This window comes from Manduca sexta, chromosome 1 (genome assembly GCF_014839805.1).
Source record: "Manduca sexta isolate Smith_Timp_Sample1 chromosome 1, JHU_Msex_v1.0, whole genome shotgun sequence".
Classification (NCBI taxonomy): domain Eukaryota; kingdom Metazoa; phylum Arthropoda; class Insecta; order Lepidoptera; family Sphingidae; genus Manduca; species Manduca sexta.
The window spans coordinates 1,887,835-1,909,854 of NC_051115.1; the positions used below are offsets into that span (position 1 = coordinate 1,887,835).

The window sequence follows — 22,020 nt, forward strand, 5'->3', positions numbered from 1 at the left end:
TAAGTTTTCTAAAATTTTCAAATTTCCGACCATTTTTTTCTTTCATAAGAACCTTCTCCTGACAATAACAAACACAACAAAACAAAAATAGTGAAATCGGTCCAGCCGTTCACGCGTGATGGTGTGACCAAGAGAAATATGGATTCATTTTTATATAAATAGATTATTGTATTCGTAGCGTTGAGTCTGATAGAAAACCTAATAAATGAAGAAATCATGATATATTTTAAAGATAGTGTCATTTATGTTATCAATGGGTGATTTGTAAAACCCAAATTGGTATTTTTTTCTCATTAAGATTAGAATGAGTTTTTTATTATTAATTAATAGATTATGCTCGCGGTTACGCCCGCGTGAAAAAGATTTTCCGGAATAAAATACCCGCTTTATAGTTTCCCGGGATAATATGTAGCGTATATTTTAAGTTAGACCTCTAGTAATACATTGGTGAAAACTGCATTTAATTCCATGCAGTAGTTTTTGCGTGATGCGTGTACAAACATACAGACAAAAATTCTAAAACTATTTTTTGGCTTCTGTTGCTCAAATGTAGACCCTCCATAATATTAAAATTTGTTTTTTATTGCTTTGAATGACGAGACGAGCTCACCTTTGGTCTGATGGTAAGCGATACGACCGCCCATAAACAGTAGAAACACCAACACCTTGAATTACAAATTATTGCTTGGTATTCCATTTTCTCGCCATCCTAAGACACGAAATGTTAATTATTATGTACAGTAGTTACACTGACTACAATGTCCTTCAAACCGGAACACAACAGACTACACACTGCTGCTTGACAGAAATAGACATTGCGGTGGTACCTACCCAGGCGGACTCTCACATATGAGAGACTTACCACCAGTAACGCACACCACTGTATTAGTTCTTCAATATCTCTAATATACAGATATCAGTCTCAATTCATAAGTATACTAATAGTCCTATAAGCATTTGTAAAAGTTTTGCGAGCAACATATTGCTGCAATAACTTTCTAGTATAATACTAAAAGTATAGCAGTGAATTGCGCTCGTCATCCTGCGCTATATTACACGTCTCATAATGTCCAATAATTGAATGACCTTCGAATTAATATTTACTGCCGAAAATAACATTTTCCTTATATTTATAAAGAATAAAGGCTATATTCTTACACGTGTTAATAACTGGTATAATTAATATCAATGTGTGTATATCTTGTCGAATGTCTAGGTGGCGTAGTTGTAACACGGTACGACTGTAGTCTCGGGTTCTATGTCCGGGTCGGGAAAAGTGATATTTCGGTTGTTCTACCCTGTATCATTTGGAGAGAATTTGTGCTCGATATGGCGATAGCATAGTTGGGTGTGGAACGGACTGCAGAGACGAGTGTCCACAGGTTCAAATCCCAAGGGTACTGAACTCTTGACTTTTTTAAAATTATATGTGTATTTTTTGTGAATTATCGCTTGCTTTAACGGTGACGTCGGAAAACCTACGTACCAGAGAAGTTCTCCTCAGGAATTTTGAGGGTGTGTGAAGTCTGCCTGCTCTACAGCGTTGTGGACTAAGGTCTAATCTCTCAGTAGTAGAGGAGGCCCTTGCTGTGGGACAGTATATTATTACACACGTATTCGTTACTTGAACAAGTTAGAAATGTGTTCATTCATCGCCATAGTCCGTTTATTTTCCAACTAGACTATCATTCTCTAAATATTAATACTTGAAACGAATATTTCGCATCGCATTTTAACTTTTTTAATTAATCACCGCCTCCAAAATTGATAATCAATATATTATGTTAAATTATTCGATGTTTTTGAAGGCGGTTTAGTTTCATGTTACTAAGTCTGCGCGCGCGCATGTACGTGCGATTTGACACAGTTTAATGAATAAAAATATGCATCACACTGCCAAATAAGGTAACAGCTAATAGAACAAAATTAATAATTGTAATGAGTTAAGGTTGATTTTCGACCAATGATGATAATTGGTGAAGTTAAACCGCCACGTTGCGTCGACCACGTGGTGCCACATGTGTTATTTGGAGGTTATGTGCCAGTCGACAGTAATCAACTCTTATCTGAACGTATTTTTTCCAATTTCATAATCTACTTTTTTTTTTCTTACAAGATAAGATAGTGCGCGTAGAGCTCGGTTTAATGAATTTTGATTTTATACGTGTGACTGGTGATGTCATCCTAGTGGCAGTGAACTTGAATTGGCTGTAGGGGGTATGGGTTCGAATCCATGGTTGATTTTGTTCGGTTAGAAAGATATTTCAGTGTATTGTCGATCTTTGCAGGGGCAGTGTTTTTCTTTTTGTATCGGATCCTGCAGAAAAAACGCGGGGGATACTGAATGGTATACTGGAATTGTCGGCTTAGGGATTGCAGAGTCCTTGAGGAAATTTGAGAGGATAGCTGGGAAGGAAGTTTAGGGGAAGGATATGGAAACCTCTTAGAAAAGGAGTAAGGGAGGTCAGGAAATGTTCACCGTATAGGCCTTAATGAGAATTAGCAACCATGAGGTATCCACACTTAACTGTGTGCCTAGGGCAGCGGTAAATGTCCCCGTGCGGGCGTGCACGAGGTGTGGAGAGCGAGCGCACAAGAATTGCCTCAGAAGGACAAGAGTAGTGTTATGGGAGGGTATAGTCTCTACACTCACTAATCTTCACTGCTCGGCGTCAAAGCGACTCGACAGGCGCAGTGGTGGATGAGACTGAGTCACTAGACACGCCAGCTTTAACACTCGATATCAACGCGTATTGAGCCTTCAGCACTGGCGGATATGAAGACTTGGTCTTCTGTGTTTCAACAGCGACTCGACTTACAGACGCAGTGGTGGATGAGAGTGAGACACTACACACGCCAGCTTTAACACTCGATACCAACGCGTATTGAGCATTCAGCATTGGCGGATATGAAGACTTGGTCTTCTGTGTTTCAACAGCGACTCCATCCTTACAGGCGCATTGGTGGATGAGACTGAGTCACTACACACGCCAGCTTTAACATTCGGTATCAACGCGTAGCCTTCAGCATTGGCGGATATGAAGACTTGGTCTTCTGTGTTTCAACAGCGACTCCATCCTTACAGGCGCATTGGTGGATGAGACTGAGTCACTACACACGCCAGCTTTAACATTCAGTATCAACGCGTAGCCTTCAGCATTGGCGGATGTTAAGACTTGGTCTTCTGTGTTTCAACAGCGACTCCATCCTTACAGGCGCATTGGTGGATGAGACTGAGTCACTACACACGCCAGCTTTAACATTCGGTATCAACGCGTAGCCTTCAGCATTGGCGGATGTGAAGACTTGGTCTTCTGTGTTTCAACAGCGACTCGATCCTTACAGGGGCAGTGGTGGATGAGAGTGAGACACTACACACGCCAGCCTTAACACTCGATACCAACGCGTGTTAAGCCTTCAGCATTGGCGGATATGAAGACTTGGTCTTCTGTGTTTCAACAGCGACTCGACTTACAGACGCAGTGGTGGATGAGACTGAGTCACTACACACGCCAGCTTTAACATTCGGTATCAACGCGTAGCCTTCAGCATTGGCGGATATGAAGACTTGGTCTTCTGTGTTTCAACAGCGACTCCATCCTTACAGGCGCATTGGTGGATGAGACTGAGTCACTACACACGCCAGCTTTAACATTCGGTATCAACGCGTAGCCTTCAGCATTGGCGGATGTGACTTGGTCGCCTTCTGTGTGTAAACAGATTGTTCAGAAGGTCGCAGGCAATTGATAAACAGCAAAAAATATGGTAACCGAAAACAGCTGAGCAATTTCAAATGACGTATTTAGAAAAAAATGCTTAATGTACTGAGGAAATGCAAACAGTCTTAACGTTGTAAGTAAGCTCTTGTAAAATATCAATAAAAAGTAACTTTAATTTTACACGCCCTAATGTCACTACTACTTTAAGATTCGTCGCAGTGGCAACATCACATTTCCGTCAGAAATACACTCATGCGCACATATTTGTACCAAACTACATGATCAAAATACCAAAAATTAAATCCAATTTTTTTGTGAAAATATTCGTTTGTCATGCATGATTTTTGGCATAACGTAAGCATAAGTAAATACGAGCACGTGGTTTCATTTCATAACACAATGTCAAGATGGCCGTATAAAAAAAAAATCTATACATTCATTTTCTGTACAAATTGTATTCTTAAAAATGAAGTAACGGCTACCTGTTTATGGACTGGATGTGCCAAATCTTTTGATTAGATAGATGACGTTGATGATTCGAGATTGCGAAAATACACATAATCCTCGCACAGCCTTGACTTTATCGAAATTATCTAAGATATTATATGGATAAAGGCAAGTTGATTAGCCACGGCGTTTACATATTTCAAAACTTAACCCGGTAATAAGCTAAGTGGATGTACTTAGGACTGCGAATCCTGATTGGCCAATTACTCCTAGATTTTTATAATATTTAACGGTTTTTTTTATTGTTTCGAATGACGAGAGGAGATTGCCGTTCGCCTGATGGTGAGAGATACGAACGCACATAAACAGTAGAGACACTATCCAACACCTTGGGTTACAAAGTGTTTGGCATTCCACTGCGCTCGCCATCCTGAGACATGAGATGTTAATTATTATGTCCAGTAGTTATACTACAATGTTACATTATAAACGTTATGGCACGGAAATAAGCTAGGATATACGTATTTTATATTCGCCCAGATTACCACCACCGTACACAAGGTGGTTAAAACCCGCCATAGTGGCCCAAGTAAGTGTCGCGTTCTGAGATCTGCCAGTGCATATCAGTTTCCAACAGGCATCATTGTGTCGACTGAGGGGTAATCATCTCTCGTCAGTCGACATTCTATTGGACCCCACTCCTTACCTTCAGGTGCAGTGCGGTCACTGCTAGGAATGTATAAAAAAGCTAAGTGGGTGTACTTAGAACAGCGAATTGATCAGAGATTTGTTTGTTTTTCTGGCCAACAATTGCTCCAATAGAATTTTATATTTAACGGTTAATAGAACTATAGTGTTAACAGATCGAACTCACCTTTGAGTAGTGTCTTAAGTAGACGTTTAAGGTATGAAGTATTTAATATTCGAAACTTGAGCTGCTATTTAAGTGCCTGTTGTTAGCTAAGTCAGTGCTATTCAATAAACAAACTCGACTGTCGAAATTCGTCATATTATGCTATCACATATAATTTGAGATGCTGTTAATATCTGTTATTTAATGTTGAATTATTTATTGAAAGACGAATTTTATCTCGGTTATTCATATTATTATTATCTCCCGACGTTTCGAAGAAGCCTTCAAGGTCACGGGGTGGACTGAAGTGTCGGTCGTCCGCGAGTGAATGTTACAATAACTACCTACGTTTTACAATTATACAATGTTTTGTCTTGTTTGGATTGTTTAGTCTATATCTGTTCTTTAACTCATAATAAATATAAGTATCTTTGTGTATTAAGTTGTCTGGAAGAGATAGCTTTTTAGCGATAATATCGCTTATTAGTACACGTTTTATTATATATTTTTTTATTGCTTTAAATGACCAGACGAGCTTGCCGTTCGCCTTATTGTAGAAACACCATTCAACTTGAATTACAAACAATTGTTTGGTATTCCGCTGCGCTCGCCATCCTGAGACATGAGATGTTAAGTCTTATATCCAGTAGTTATACTGGCTACAATGTCCTTCAAACCGGAACACAACAGACTACACACTGCTGCTTGGCGGCAGAAATAGACATTGCGGTGTTACATTCATTTTACTGTATTTCGTTCATAAAATAAAGTGTTTTTATTCATTGAGTCATTAATTATTGAATAGTTACGATATTATAATGCTGGTATCGCACTTAAGAGCGATACTGAGTAGCATCTTTCAATCGGTCCTAAAACTACCATTCAAGAGTCAACTCTTAACTTTAATGATATTTAGGCAGTTTTTGTAATTCTATTATTCTCTCATACTAATCTTTTAACTAAGCACAGGAGAAATGTAATCAAAAACTGTCTTTTAAACAATATAAAATTAATTTAACTTCTAGATAGATAAAATGCCTCTTGATATTTAAAATTAAGTGAAGTCTGTGAGTGCTTTGTTGCGCATCTGCCTACCCGTTCAGCGTTCTACAATATATGCGTGAATATACCACCTAAGTGGCATAGTGAGTCATTAACAGCTACTCAATGACGCGTTTGGCGCGTATAAAAAAAAATTCGCTGTGTCATAGTCACTCACGACGGCTCAGCACCTATTGTGAAACACAGGATCGATGACGCAAAGGTTTCTCGAAGATTGAGACTTCTATGTTCGAAATTTCGCGTTTTGAAGAGTAAATTACAATTTATTTTAGTGATGACGAAACGAAATGGTTAACGGGCAATTTGTAAAAAAAAACTATGGTTGTAACGTGTTATTCAGGGCCGGTTTTATATATTCGAGTGTCCCTTTTAGCGACTTTTTTTTATGAACCAACTATGTTTTTGTTTTTTTTTTTATCGGTGCTCGGTGTAGTGGCTTTCATGCACTTGATGTTAAGCGCAGTGAGGCCCAAAGATATATCATATTTGGTATATTACTCTTCATTGCTATTTATTGCTTTGTATGACGAGACGAGCTTTCCGTTCGCCTGATGGTAAGCGAAACGACCGTCGATAAACAGTAGAAACACCATAACACCTTGAATTACAAAGTATTGTGGTATACCACTGCGCTCGCCATCCTGAAATATGAGATGTTAAGTATCATTATGTCCAGTAGTTGCAATGGCTACAATGTTCAAACCGGAACACAACAGTGACTCCACACTGCTGCTTGACAGAAAGACATTGCGGTGGTACCTACCCAGGCGCACCCTCACATATGAGACCTACCACCAGTATGGGACCAATGGTCGTCCAGAATAACCTGTTAGAAGCGGCTTGCATCCAGCGAGTTACTGTGACATTACGATGTCCTCTGACCACCTTCTGCGCTGTTTTTTTTCTAAGTACAGACCCCGCAGCCAGCACCCAAGGAAACCTGCGAACGGTATACTGGTTCCTCCGGGCTTAGCGACTGCGGGGCCCTGGAGGAAGAGAGGAAGACGAGAAATAGGGGAGGAAAGAAGGGGAAGGAAGAGGAAGTATTAGGATGGGCGGAGTGAAGTGGTGAGGAAATGTTCACGAGTCCCTCATAGGCGTCAATGTGTACTTTCAACCATGAGGTATACACTTAACTGTGTGCCTAGGACCGCGACAAATGTGTCCCAGTGCGGACGTGCATTTGGTGAGGAGACTGAACGCACCTTGTGCGCTGTTTGAAATAGTTGCTCGTAATCACTACATAGTATAAAACAAAGTCGCTTTCTCTGTTCCTATGTATGCTTAAATCTTTAAAACTACGCAACGGATTTTGATTCGGTTTTTTTTAATAGATAGAGTGATTCAAGAGGAAGGTTTATATGTATAATAACATCCATTAAATAGTGGAGAATTACTGTTATTTTGTTATGTTATACCCGTGCGAAGCCAGAGCGGGCCGCTATGTTTTTATATACAACGTTCACAGTTTTTCTGTAGTGTATTTAGTATCAGCATTGCACCCGTGCAAAGCCGGGGCGGGTCGCTAGTATTAACTAAAATTAACAAAAATGTGATCGTTCCGTCACACCGTGCGAAAGTGAACCGGTGTGTTTACGCAATACACGTTTGTTGCCAGTCGTTTGTGTAACAGCAACTCGGATGCACTTTCACTGGTCATTTCGAATGTGTTCGACACGGCCCTTTCGTTTTCGGCCAGGTAGGTAAGCGATCTACGAGTGAAATGTGGACTTTGACAGTTATTAGTTTGTTAATCATAATATCAGCGCCATTGATATATATGTACTACGTATTAGATGTGGCGTTCCGAACTCTAAAATCATGTGTGTATTCTTTGTTAATTTATCGTTCGCTTAAACGGTGAAGGAAAACATCGTGAGGAAACCTGCACATCTGAGAAGTTCTCTATAGGAATTTCGAAGGTGTGTGAAGTCTACCAATCCGCACTAGGCCAGCGTGGTGGACTAAGGCCTAATCCCTCTCAGTAGTAGAGGAGGCCCTTTGCTCAGCAGTGGCCAAGTATATAATACAGGGCTGATATTATTATTATTATTTATTAAAGAATGGGTATGGGCCGTATGATACTTACGTATGTAATGTATTTTGGTTGTATCTTGTGAGCATTATTAAATCATCACTCTCCGAAATAAACAACGATGACCATCAATGTCCTTGGCGTCATCGTGGCGTTGACATCATGACGTATTACTGGAGGCATGCCAGGTACATATCTAGAAATGTATTGGACTGCCTCAGAGGCGTAGTTGTAATTGTACACGGTACGAGTACTGCTACCACGCTAAGGTCCTGGGTTCAAATCCCGGGCTAAAATAATTGTGACTGGGTTTTTCCATCTTAAAAATTACTCACAGTTCGAAGTCGGGAGGTAGGCGGTGTAATACCCTCGTGCTATAAGCACGTAAAGCCGTTGGTCCTGCTGAACTCTCCGGTCATGTCTGCCGTCTCACTGGACTATGAGAAGGAACAGAGAGTGCTTGTGTATTGCACGCACTTGTGCACTATAATAACTCCTGCGAGGCTGATCTCCGTTGAGATTGGCCGCCGTGGCCCAAATTCGGTTAGGAATTACTTAAAAATATAAACAATGTAGCATTACATGCCTTACGATACCTAGAGATTCTAAAAAAGTAGCCAAATGTAAAGCAACCAAAATCCCAAGTCGTTGACTTGACTTGCTTGATCATTCCCGTACGTCGAAAACTCGAATGAATTCACCAATTCCATTCCTAATATTCCGTACTCTCTATTACCCTCTGCTCTTGATTGTTAAAGCGGGAGACGGGAAGTGGGGTAGGAACATGTGCTCTCGACTTTACCTACAATTCATACTTTTCTCATTCTCCACATCAACTTGCCCCCCCTGGGCGATAAAGCTGGTGACGCTCTTGGCCCTTGGCCTCTTGGCTCTTGGACGCTTCCAAAGCTATCTCTGTTACAATGGTGAAGCCATACAACGAGATTCCTACCGGCTCCCCTTTTTTAGGTTAATTTACGACTGTCTTAGTTTTTGTTTTCTGTTCAATTGGCTCCGATATGTTAACCAAGGCAATTTTTTTGCTTCGGGTTACCTTTTGAAAAACGTTTCCCTTCGCCACTGCTCTGCTATTTAGATTACTAATTTCAGTCTAGCGGCAGACGCTTTTGCATAACCTACATGATAGATGCGAGCTGGTGTATCGGAATCAGCGTAGGCGATGCGCGTTAGAAATATTTTCAAAATGATTTCTTATGTTTACGCGAATGATAGACATTGAAATAGATTTATTTTGCGAATTTTATTGCGGTTTTTATATTATAATTTTCTTTCGACGTTTCGAAGACATTGCAGCCTTCGTGGTCACAAAGGTTACGTTTCGTTCGGTTTCGTTTTAAGTTAAATTATCTATTTTAATTCACTAGTTAATTTGGTGATTTAAACTTCAAATTGGAATACAATAGTTAACTGGTAGGTTGTAGAAATAGACAATATTGCTATACCAGCAGAGCTTTCACAGCGCGGCGGTAGAATTAAAATAGTCCTGAATATTTTTTTAAGTGTACGGCAAAGTGACTCCACTGAACATAATGGTAAGCGGAGTGGGGTCCAATAGAATTTCTCACAAGAGGTGACTTCTCGACAGTCTACACAATTGTGCCGGCCTGTTGGAACCGGATATACACAGGCTGATCTCGGAACGCGACACTTACGTTTGCCACTATGGCGGCTTTTAACACCTTGTGTACGGTGGTCGCTATCCGGGCAGATATAAAATATACCCTACTCAGTTAAATATTGTAATCAGTTTTGGTTAACATTTGCACTAAATGTCCACGCTCGCGGCGTCCCTGGGTTGATTGAAATTATATGTACAACCGAACCGGAAATGTAACATTACAGATCTAAATTGATAATAATTAAATTTCTATTTAATATTTTAAAATATTCATATATTTATCAGTCTTGATATATTCGAGAAGTATTTTCTAATTCAACACGTCTCTAAATTTATCCATACATTGCTTATTCACCATCCTTTACTATCAATTTTATATTTACAATATTACAAGTTTTGTTCATAAGTCAATACTTAATAACCAATGTTAATATTTGCACTAAATGTCCACGCTCGCCGCGCCACCTGGCGGCTCGCGTCACTGCGGATTAGTGCTACAGTAAAGTGATTGCAAGGCGTTCCGGACGGGCGTCGCACTGGCCCGGACGGGTGCATCGCGGTCACTACATTCCACCACCTTACTGCATAATAGAGACTTTCCCGCCGTCACACCCACCACTACAACTCCTGTGAGGATCAGCAGTGGCATTGTATGACACCGAGCAGTGAAGCTCGCCGAGTCTCAGGGAAATTTAATGTCATTATCCCGCAACGAAATTAATCAAATAGAAAGATAGGGAGGAGTTGGAAATATTAATTGTACACTTCCCTCCATAGCAATTTGGATGACAAAATCATGATCTAAGGAGGCGTTTTAACTTCAAGAATAGGGACGAACAATCGAAGAATCTTACTGTATAAGTGGCGAAGGTTTCAAACAATGATACTTGCCGCCTTAGAGGCCGTTCAAGTATTACGTAACGCAATTTTTGAAGATTTTTGACTCCCCCACCCCCCGATGTTACGCGCCGTAACGTTTCCCTGTACGCCCCCGTCCCCCTCCAAAACTTATGTAACTCTAAACTTACAAATTTTTTCTAATATTCACAATTATTTTTCGCAAAATACCGGAAAGTCGATAAAATACCTATATTAAAAAAAAAAACAATGTTACATAACGCTTTGTACGAGAACCCCCTCCCGCCCCTGTAACGCATCGTAACATTTTACAAGTCCCCGCCTCCCCCGCAAATTGCGTTACGTAATACTTCAAGGCTCCTTACGTATGGCAAATAGACCTAATATTTGTTACTTATCTATATATTATTATAAAGCTAAAGAGTTTGTTGTTTTGAACACGCTAATCTCAGGAACTAATGGTTCGAATTGAAAGATAATTTATTAATAGATTTAAAAGTAATAGACTGTCTCGATGGTATAGTTGTGTTACGGTACGACTGCAGAGCTTAGGTCTTACATCTGGTCCCCAGTCGGCCAGTGATATTGGGTTTATCTTCTCTGTGTGATATGGCGATAGGCTCGCCTTCTATTCGTACGGCGGGAACTGAGTGCATCAGTTGAACCTCTGCTTACCCCTTTGGTGATAAAAGACGTTAGTGTGTGTGTAAAATATATGCTAATGAAGATATTTGGCCTTTTTTTGAGTATAGGATCCTATAGGCAACACCGTCTTGGACCTGCGAATAGAATACTGGAATCCCTCGCCTTAGCGATTGCAGGGCCTTGGAGGAAAGTTGGGAAGGAAGTGTGAGGGAAGGATAAGAAAAATTCTTAGGATAAGAGGAGGGGAGAAGGTCAGGAAATGTTCGCGAGCCCTTATAGGCCTCAGTGTTAATTGGCAACCATGAGGTATACACACAACTGTGTGCCTAGGGCCGCGACAAATGTCCCCCCATGCATGGGCGTACGTGTGAGGACCAAGCGCAAAAGAATTGTCTCGGGGGAGCTAATTTATGTCCTTTTTTATGGTATTTCTGCAGTCAACACCGAGGGGATCCCGTAAATGGGGTACTGGGTCCCCCCGGCTTAACGACTGCAGGGTACCTGGAATAGTAGTGGAGATGGGATAGACGGGAAGGAGAGGGAAGGATGTAAGCTGAAAAATGTTTTTTTTTTTTCAAATACCGACCCCGCAGTCGACGCGAACGAACGACAGGAAGGGGACATAATAGGATAGGCGGAGTGAAGTGGGAGAGGAAATGTTTGCGGCCCCTTATAGGCCTCAATATGATATCCAACCATGAGATATACACACTTGACTGTGTGCCTAGGGCCGCGACAAATGTCCCCCCGTGCGGGCGTGCACGAGGTGTGGAGACCAAGCGCACAAGAATTGCCACGGGAGGTAGCTAGCTGATTTATGTTAGGGTGGATTAGTGAAATGATGTTAAACGAATCTCTCGTTGTGTCGGATGTTATTTTTTTAAAGGTAGACCACGGTTAATGGGCTTGGATGCTGGCCAATCTTTATTCTTAACCGACCGTTTAGCTCGACGCGTTACAATACGGTATTGTTAGTCGCTTTTGACGTGTAGGACAGTGATGTGTTGATTGCAAGAATTGTGGGAGAATATAAAATATATCAGCCCTGTATTATATACTGTCTCACTGCTCGGGCCTCCTCTACTACTGAGAGAGATTAGACCTTAGTCCACCACGCTGGCCTAGTGCGGATTGGTAGACTTCACACACCTTCGAAATTCCTATAGAGAACTTCTCTGGTGTGCAGGTTTCCTCACGATATTTTCATTCACCGTTAAATCAAGCGATAATTCACAAATAATACACACATAATTTTTAGAAAAGTCAGAGGTGTGTTTGGGATTTGAACCTGCGTACATTCGTCTCGGCAATCCGTTCCACAACCAACTAGGCTATCGCCGCTTGCCTTAGTTTTTGTTTTCTGTTAAATTGGCCGCGATATTTTAAGTAAGACAATATTTTTTTACGTTTATCTAAGTTATTGTTTTTTTTTTTTGTGAAATGCCGTGATATGTTAACTAAGGTAATTCTTTTTGCCTCGAGTTACCTTTAGTAAAATTGCACCCTTCTCCACTGCCATCTATACAGTTATAATATGCGTGTGACGTCAAATGTCAAGGTCATGGTACGCCATGTTACAGTTTAAAGGGTCAAGGACGTTGCTTAGTCATGGGTTTTGATAATATATCGTATGTAGAAGCCTGTGTGACTTATGGACTTTTTTATTTATAAGTTAGTAGTTATTGCTCGCCCGCGTGAAGGAGTATTCCGGGTTATTTTTTTTCCGTCTTGATATGTATCGTTAATGGCCAAACCCTCAGCAGATGCCCAGCCGTGAGACAGTATAATATAAAGCTCGTGTTATTACGGATTGGTCTCCCCGAGGCAATTTTTGTTTTCTCTGTCTCCACACCGAATGCACGCCCATGCAAGGAGGGACATATGCCGCGGCTCCAGGCACACAGTCCAGTGTGTATACCTCATGGTTGTAACTACACATTGAGGCTTGTGAGGGCTTGCCAACATTTTTTGGCCTTCTCCCCTCGGCCCATCTAAGAAAACCTTCTTAGATGGGCCGAGGGGAGAAGGCCAAGGCCAAGGCTTTTCCTTCCCTTCCCGAAATATCACCTCTCAACCTTCCTCCACGATCTCCGACCCGCTGGTCCGACGGCATTCGCAGGGTCTCCGGTGGACGCTGGATGAGGAGAGCGGAGGACCGAGCAACGTGGCGCGCTCTAAGGGAGGCCTATGTTCAGCAGTGGACAGTTGTAGGCTGATGAGATGAGATGAGAACTTTCCTCCAGGCCTCTACAGATGCTAAGCCGGAGGATTTCAGTATCAAATTAGCAGGGTTCCTCCAGTGTTGATTTCGGAGTCCGATAATAAAGTAAAGGTGTTTTTATAATCAAACTAGCTGACCCGAAAGACATTTTCCCGTCTTAACTATGAATTTGCAGCGCGCATTCTGTCAATCGCTGACAGTTATTTCAAGCAATTGACAGTTATATAAAATTAATATTTTCGTTAAGTTTTCTTAAATTTTCTAATTTACCACGCAATTTTTTTAAAAAAAAATCTTTCATAAGAACCTTCTCCTGACAATAACAAATACAACAAAAAAAAATCGTGAAGTCGGTCCAGCCGTTCACGCGTGATCAAGGGAAATAGGGATTCATTTTTATATATAATCAAATCAAACCAACTCGCGCCCGCTCGATGCTATAATAACAATATTGTTTCCAAACATTCCATTAAATAGGCTTATTAAATGTTTTTTTGGCTCACAATACTGAAGCGTAGACGGTGCGTAGTTTGGTAACCTTGTTACAAGGTATTTACGTATTAGCTCGTTATAAAAAACTATGTTTTGTTTAGATGTCGACGTGAACCTAATAAAAATCTTACATATATACGTAGTATCACGCCTCTGTCCCGTAGGTGTAGGCTGGGACTATCCATTGCTACACGACACGATTCTGTCATACTTCTCGCGCTACCTTCACCTTCACCTTTTAATGCATTCACACCGGTTCAGGGTACTTTTGACCTGGCCTTTACTAAGAGTGTCGAAGGCGATTGTGGATGGAAGAGCCGGTAGGGGTCGACCCCTATCGGCTCTTCCACCCACATTCGCCTTATAAATCCTCTTTCTCAATCTATCATCCATTCTCTCCAAATGCCCAAACCACTTTAGCATACCCTTCTTAATTTTTGTAATTACATACTCCCAAGCCTTAGCATACCCTTCTCAATTTTGGTTACTACATACTCTGTCTTCCACTCATGTTCATGACCGTAGTATTCCGCACTCTATCATTCAAAGTCATCCCACACATGCTTCTTAACGCTCTCATTTCTCCTGCTTTAAATCTGATTACTAATAATATAAAACCGAGTTTGTATAATTGTTTTTGGTAGAAATTAACGCAGAAACAGCTGAATCGGTTCGGATGGAATTTGCACATGGACCTTTGGCATTTATAAAAGAGAAGTGAGATTATTGTAGCCCCGTATCACATCATGGGACGGAACACTCTAGTCTATAAATGTATGTGTATGTTTTTCTTTATTACTTTCGCTGCTGATAGGGTATATTATATATCCGCTCGGATAGCGACCACCGTACACAAGGTGTTAAAACCCGCCATAGTGACACACGTTAGTGTCGCGTTCCGGGATCAGCCTGTGTGTATTCGGTTCCAACAGGCATAATTGTATCGACTGTCTGGTAATCATCTCTCGTCAGTCGACATTCTATTGAACCCCACTTCACTTACCATCAGGTGCAGTGGGGAAAATTTACCGTTCCCCTATAAAAAAAAAGGTAATTATTTCTTTATAAAAATGTCAACTAGACTTCGAATCCGCGACCGTCTTGATCCACTCCACGCTCCACTGACCATCGTATTGTTTTCAACAATAAACTGTATACATGATTGATGAGCCTTATCATAGTCGATAATCGAAGCAAGGTCCCTCGCAATCGGCTTCCGTACGCAGCGTTCAGTGTGTTTCATTTTAAACTTTGCGGGCCATTGTATATAGCAAGCTTTTGCCTTTATTTGACTGCCTCGGTGGCGTAGTTGTAACTACCGCGCTGAGGTCCTGGGTTCGAAAACCGTGTTACGCCAAAAAACTTGTGACTGAGTTTTTCCATTTAAAAAATATGAGTCGCAGCTCGGAGTCAGGAGGTTGGTATGATACCTTCACGTTCGGAAATCACGTAAAGCCATACCTGTAAACCTGCATACCTGAGAAGTTCTCTATAGGAATTTCGAGGGTGTGTGAAGTCTACCAGTCCGCACTACAACGTGGTGGACTAAGGGCTAATCTCTCAGTAGTAGAGGAGTCCAGTGGGACAGTATATAATACAGAGCTGATATTATTATATTTATTATGGTTGTCCAGAAGACATTGCCTAGAGCGATAAGACCGCCATTTGTACATGTGCCTTTTGTCTCTCTTTTCTTTTCTGGTTTTATTTTTTGTATAAACAAGAGTATAAATAAATAAATATACGGTCAAGACTCGCAAAATACGAACCATTGACAAAGAACTCTTCAAACGTGTCTAGATTATTCTAAATTGTATTGCAATTGTCCAATAAATTCGTATAAAGGCATTTTGGGTCAGCTGTGTTAGAGCAGACGGATTGACGCATGCGCTGTGGTACGAGATATATTTTTAATGCATTTTTTGCTTTGAATGACGAGACGAGCTTGCCTTTCGCCTGATGAGCGATACGAACATACACAGTAGAAACACCATCTGACTTGAATTACAAAGTATTTGGTATTCCATTCTCGTCATGCTGAGACTTGAGATGTTAAGTGTTATTATGTCCACTAGTTACATTGCCTACGATGTTCTTCAAACCGAGAACACAACAGTGCTGTTTGGCGATAGAAATAGACATTGCGATGGTACATACCCATGCGGACTCACATATGAGAGACATACCACCAGTAAACAGTCAGCTATTTTATGTTCAATATAAAATGTCTAGTTATAGGAACGAGTTCATTTGAGTAATAATAAGATATTCTCATGTACTTTAACTTATCATAAGTGCAACTATGTCCTACGTGATGAATAAAGTATTTTATTTTTTAATTTTTAAATATACGCAAATCTATCGCGCGCACAACATAACTACAGTTACACAACACACATGTCATTATAATGGGCGAGTGGACAATCAACTCGCATACCAGACACCCTGTCATTAAACACTGCACCTTGACTGGACCAGTTTAACGCCCTTTTGCACTGTTAATTAGACCTTGGGGTCTCCGTTCACCGTTTCTTTTGGCCTTGGCGAATTTCCCTGAAGCAATTTGCTGCGCGATCTATTTGTGAAATTAATAAGTTTTCATTGTATGCTGAGTTTTGCTTGATTTGTGCTGAGAGGTTTTGAGTTAGGGCTTTTATATTTTTTTTTTTTGGAGATCAGCCGGTTTTGGTTATCACCGGGGGTACCCAGCGAACGGTACGCTGGCGACCCACGGCTATCCGGTCTCAGCGCCTGGAAGGAAGAAAGGAGGGGATAGGGTGGAGGATGAGAAGAGGAAGGAGAAGGAGCCATCTCAGGATAGTTGGAAGGGAGAGGGGAAATGTTCGCGAACCCTTATAAGCCTCAATTTGAATTGGCAACCATGAGGTATACACACTGAACTGTGTGCCTACGGTCGTGGCAAATGCGCTCCAACGCATAGGCGTGCATTTGGTGTGCAGAGTTAAGGCTTGTACCTACATCAGTGGCGAATGGTGGAATTATTCGAAAGGGAACCCAATACAGTATATACTGATACTAGCGACCCGCCATAATTTATGAAAAAAAAAAAAATATTTTTGTTTAACACAAAAGATCTTACACGTAATGAATATACAAAGTATGAAATTTTACAATAAAGTACGAATTGAAACAATGTATTGACAAGGTCCCCATACTAGGCAAGCCTGTATCGTAGCCTGTATCCTGTTATATTTCAAATATTGCAATGTGCTGTGTACGCGTAGTGCGGTTATCGCTCCATCTCTTTCTTTCGCACGCATAGTATTTCCCGATGACGTCACGTGCGTGTATTGCGTCTCGTTCCGTTCTTGACATTAGCCCCATCTACCTAAATTCACACGCTTATAACTTGTTGATTTTTTACCGGATTTTAATCATTCTTTCTGTATTAGTGTTTACTAGCGACCCGCCCCGGCTTCGCACTGGTGCAATGCTGATACTAAATACACTACAGAAAAACTGTGAACGTTGTATACAAAAACATAGCGGCCCGCTCTGGCTTCGCACTGGTATAACATAACAAAATAACAGTATTTCTCCACTATTCAATGGATGTTATTATATATATAAACCTTCCTCTTGAATCATTCTATCTATTAAAACAAAAACCGCATCAAAATCCGTTGCGTAGTTTTAAAGATTTGAGCATACAAAGGGACAGAGAAAGCGACTTTGTTTAATACTATGTAGTGATGCAGGAATGCGCTCTGCGAATCGCTTATGTGTTTAATGGACTAGACGTCTTAGTAGTCAAAATTGTTTTGATGATGAGTTATTCGTCTGCCAAGTTTGAATTCGCCGCCCGGGACACGGACCACGGCTCCCCCCCCCCCCCTCTTAGGTCCGGGTCTGTGTAGATTATCTAAGTTAGTGCAATATCTATGAAACAACACTTATGATACACAATATTTATTAATCATATCGTAAGGCGAACAAGGAAAATCTTGTTACAATCGATTTATAAATAAACTGATTGTTATAAGAAGGATGTAGGTTTTGAATGCAACTTAGTTGTAAAAACATACATCACGCTATCTTCTAAGGGTTAGGTAGAGATACAACCAGAACGTCCTCTGCCATGAGTTTTAGTGGAAGAGTATATGTATTATTAACCGTTTATGCAGCGCACGCGACGGAAGCTCTTGAAAAAATATTTTTTCTCCAGTGTAGTAACATTTATCCTTGCTGCTCCGCTCCTATTGGTCATAGCGTGATGTTATATAGCCTATAGCATTCCTCGATAAATGGGCTATGTAACACTGAAAGAATTTTCCAATTCGAATTAGTAGTTTCTGAGATTAGCACGTTCAAACAAACTCTGCAGCTTTATTTAATAGTAAATAGATAAATAAAAGTATTGATATTCCCTTGATTTATTTCTTTAACACTTGAGCAATAAAGCAATTGATTAGCACACGTAGTGTGCCGCATACCGCGATCAGTCTGTGTATATCTTTTCAAACAGGCCGACATAATTGTGTCGACTGACGACGGGTAATCATATCTCGTCAGACACTCTATTTAGCCCCCACTCTGTTTACAATCAGGTGCAGCAACTTTGCCCGTGTAAAAAATAAATCATTTCGTGTGCTGATGATTTTTATAAACTATTTTTTATTGATTACTAGCTGACCCGACAGATATGTCAATCGCTGACAGTTATGTAAACTTAATAGTGTCGTTAAGATTTCTTAAATTTTCTAATTTTCCGCACAATTTTTTGAATTTTTTCTTTCATAAAAACCATCTCCTTTCAATAACAAACACAACAAAAAAAAATTGTGAAATTGGTCCAGCCGTTCACGCGTGATGGCGTGACCAAGAGAAATAGGGATTCATTTTATATATATTGATTATATGAAACAATCCTACATATCAAAACATGATGATTGAAAACACGATAATTCACATTGTAAAACAAAGACCCCAGCCACATCTGTCTGTCTGAATGCGATTAACTCAAAAACTACCCAACGGATTTTGATAAAATTTGGCATGCAGATAGTTTGAGATTCTGGGAAGAACATAGGGTATTTTTTAACCCATGAAAATATATAATGCTAGTTTTATGTCGGAAAAACTCCACGTGGTCGAAGCTGCGTGGATAAGCCAGTCATATCATAACTCGATAAATTAAATATTTTCCTTGTATGCCTGATTAATGATGATTATTATATGTCCGCAATAATGTGTAATGGCATTAATTAACGTGTTAATTGAGGCGTAATGTAGGTACAGTTTGTGACTGTACAGAGTCATTTTGACATTGCGTTACTAAATGAAACCACATACTCGTCTTCACCTTTGTTGACATTGTGCCAAAAGTCATCCATTAGTAACGAATATTTTCTCCAAAAATCCTGGTTTTAGTTTTCTGATTTTTTGATCATTTTGTAGTTTAGTGCAAATATGGCGCGCGTGAGTGTATTGCTGACTGAAAGTATGCTGTTATGAATTATCACTTGCTTTAACGGTGAAGGAAAACATCGTGAGGAAACCTGCATACCTGAGAAGTTCTCTACAGAAATTTTGAGGGTGTGTGAAGTCTGCCCTCACTACAGCGTGGTGGACTAAGGCCTAATCCCTCTCAGTAGTAGAGGCCCGAGCCCAGCAGTGGGACAGTATATAATACAGGGCTTATATTATTATATATTATTAATATTTTTAGCGAAACCGCACAAAAGAACTAGTTACATATATTCAAGTTTGTTATCAGGGCCCCGTTAGCATACCTGTTTCGAATTAATTACATAAAATACATTTACTTGTTAATTACTTTACAATGTTATATATGCTTAGTTTTGTAGGGTGGTTGACTTATTAATTAACGTAAGTATCACGCTTTTATCCACGAAGCGGTAGACAGAGGTGCAACAAGGGTATCCGTATTTCCTGATGCGCGTTCCGTTTCATGGTTTACGACGATATTGCTGTAAGGGGCACACATTTTAGTTATTTTTTTATACGCCAAAGAGACTCCACTGCCCCTGATGGTAAGTGGAGTGGGGTCCAATAGAATGTCGACTGATGAGGGATGGTTACCCCTCAGTCGACACAGTTATGCCTGTTGGAACCGGATATACACAGGCTAATCCGTGAACGCGACACACGTGGGCCACTATGGCGGGTTTTAACACCTTGTGTACGGTGATCGTTATACGGGCGGCTATAATATATATCCTACCACCAGTAAACAGACTACGGGTTCATACTGACCAAAAAAATGCAATAGCTCCATACCCGGGATTCGAACTCAGGAACTAACACTGGTGATCGTACCACGCAATACTCAATAAAACTACGCCGTGAGGTAGTTTATTGAAACAAAAATATTTTTTTATTTGTTTGTGTTCAATTTTTTTTATATCTGGGGCCTTATTCTCTATCCCGCACGTTATTTTGACAGTGTGTAACAAGCACGTAACACAACGCATCATGTTTAGGACTATAGACATTTGGCTTACAGAATACCATTCCACGCACATTTCTCGAAGATAACATGACACGGCCGCGTTACGCGTTTACACTATCATACAGAATAAGGGCCCTGATCGTAAATGCCTTCAGTTAAACTCACGCGCCGATATCAATATATAGTTGACTCCAAGACTTAATGTTTCCTCCCGTCATGGGGAAAATGTGGATTCCCCAACATGAACTCTCAAGGAAAACTAAAAGAATATATTAAGATAAAAATATCATTATTGTATTTAACTAAAGCGGGAAAGTCCAATGTACTGATACTAATGTAAATCGTTTGTTCCCGATAGATAAAACTATATTGTTTCACGAAACAATTTCGAAGAAATTAGGTATTAGTAGTGTAGGGTATTAGTAATGCTTTAAAATTGTTTTTTAGTATTTCAAAGTTGGAAGAATATTTTGTTTTAATCAAGCTTTATGCTAGTGTTGAAGAATTCTAATCATAGTTTCTAATTGCAAACATCCGATTTTATTGAATCAAAGCCTGTTTAAATTAAATAAAAAATTATTAAAAAATTTAAATGATCTGACGCAGACACCGCTAAAAACACCCCTACTGGTGGTAGGTCTCTCATATGTGAGAGTCCGCCTGGGTAGGTACTACCGCAATGTCTACTTCTGCCGCCAAGCAGCAGTGCGCAGTCACTGTTGTGTTCCGGTTTGAAGGACTTAACATCTCGTGTTTCAGGATGGTGAGCGCAGTGGAATACCAAAATTTGTAATTCAAGATGTTGGGTGGTGTTTCTCCTCTTTATGGACGGTTATATAGCTTACCATCAGGCGAACGGCAAGGTCTTCGCGTCATTTAAAGCATTTCTTTCTCCTTTAATTATAAGTACCTAGTATATTTGGATCTCGCGTCGGGAGACTGGTAATAATAATAATAATAATATCAGCCCTGTATTATATACTTGCCCACTGCTGACCACGAGCCTCCTCTACTATTGAGGGGGATTAGGCCTTAGTCCACCACGCTGGCTTAGTGCGTATTGGTAGACTTCACACACCTTCGAAATTCCTATAGAGAACTTCTCAGATGTGTAGGTTTCCTCACGATGTTTTCCTTCACCGTTAAAGCGAACGATAAATTCACAAAGAATACACACATGATTTTTTAGAAAAGTCAGAGGTGTGTGCCCTTGGGATTTGAACCTGCGGACATTCGCCTCGGCAGTCCGTTCCACACCCAACTAGGCTATCGCCGCTATTACCGCGGGAGACCGGTAAACAAGATTTTATTTAAAACAAAATAATTTTCTGCTTTTTTTTGAAAATTCCTACGATTTAACAATTTTGACATAGGTCATTATTTTATTAAGAGTGCGATATATATATTTTTTTTATTAATATTCTCTGTTCATTAATTGCAATGTGTTTTTGCAAGAACCCCACTGCAGGTGAAGGTCTACTCTAAGGAATACCATTCGCCTCTTGATTGTGTTTTTCGGAGCCTTTTGTTTCTGTGTCTTTTGTGTCTGCATTAAAATTTAGAACAATTAATCAATTCACTTAGATTAAAACATAGTTTGTAATTAGAAATAAGTC

General features: G+C 40.2%; 1 protein-coding gene across 4 annotated transcripts in view; it reads left to right on the top strand.

Moving 5' to 3' along the window:
- LOC115454429 (la-related protein 1) overlaps window positions 1–22,020 on the top strand; it is a 105,102-nt gene that overhangs the window by 10,492 nt on the left and 72,590 nt on the right. The gene's annotated exons all lie outside the window — the stretch shown is intronic.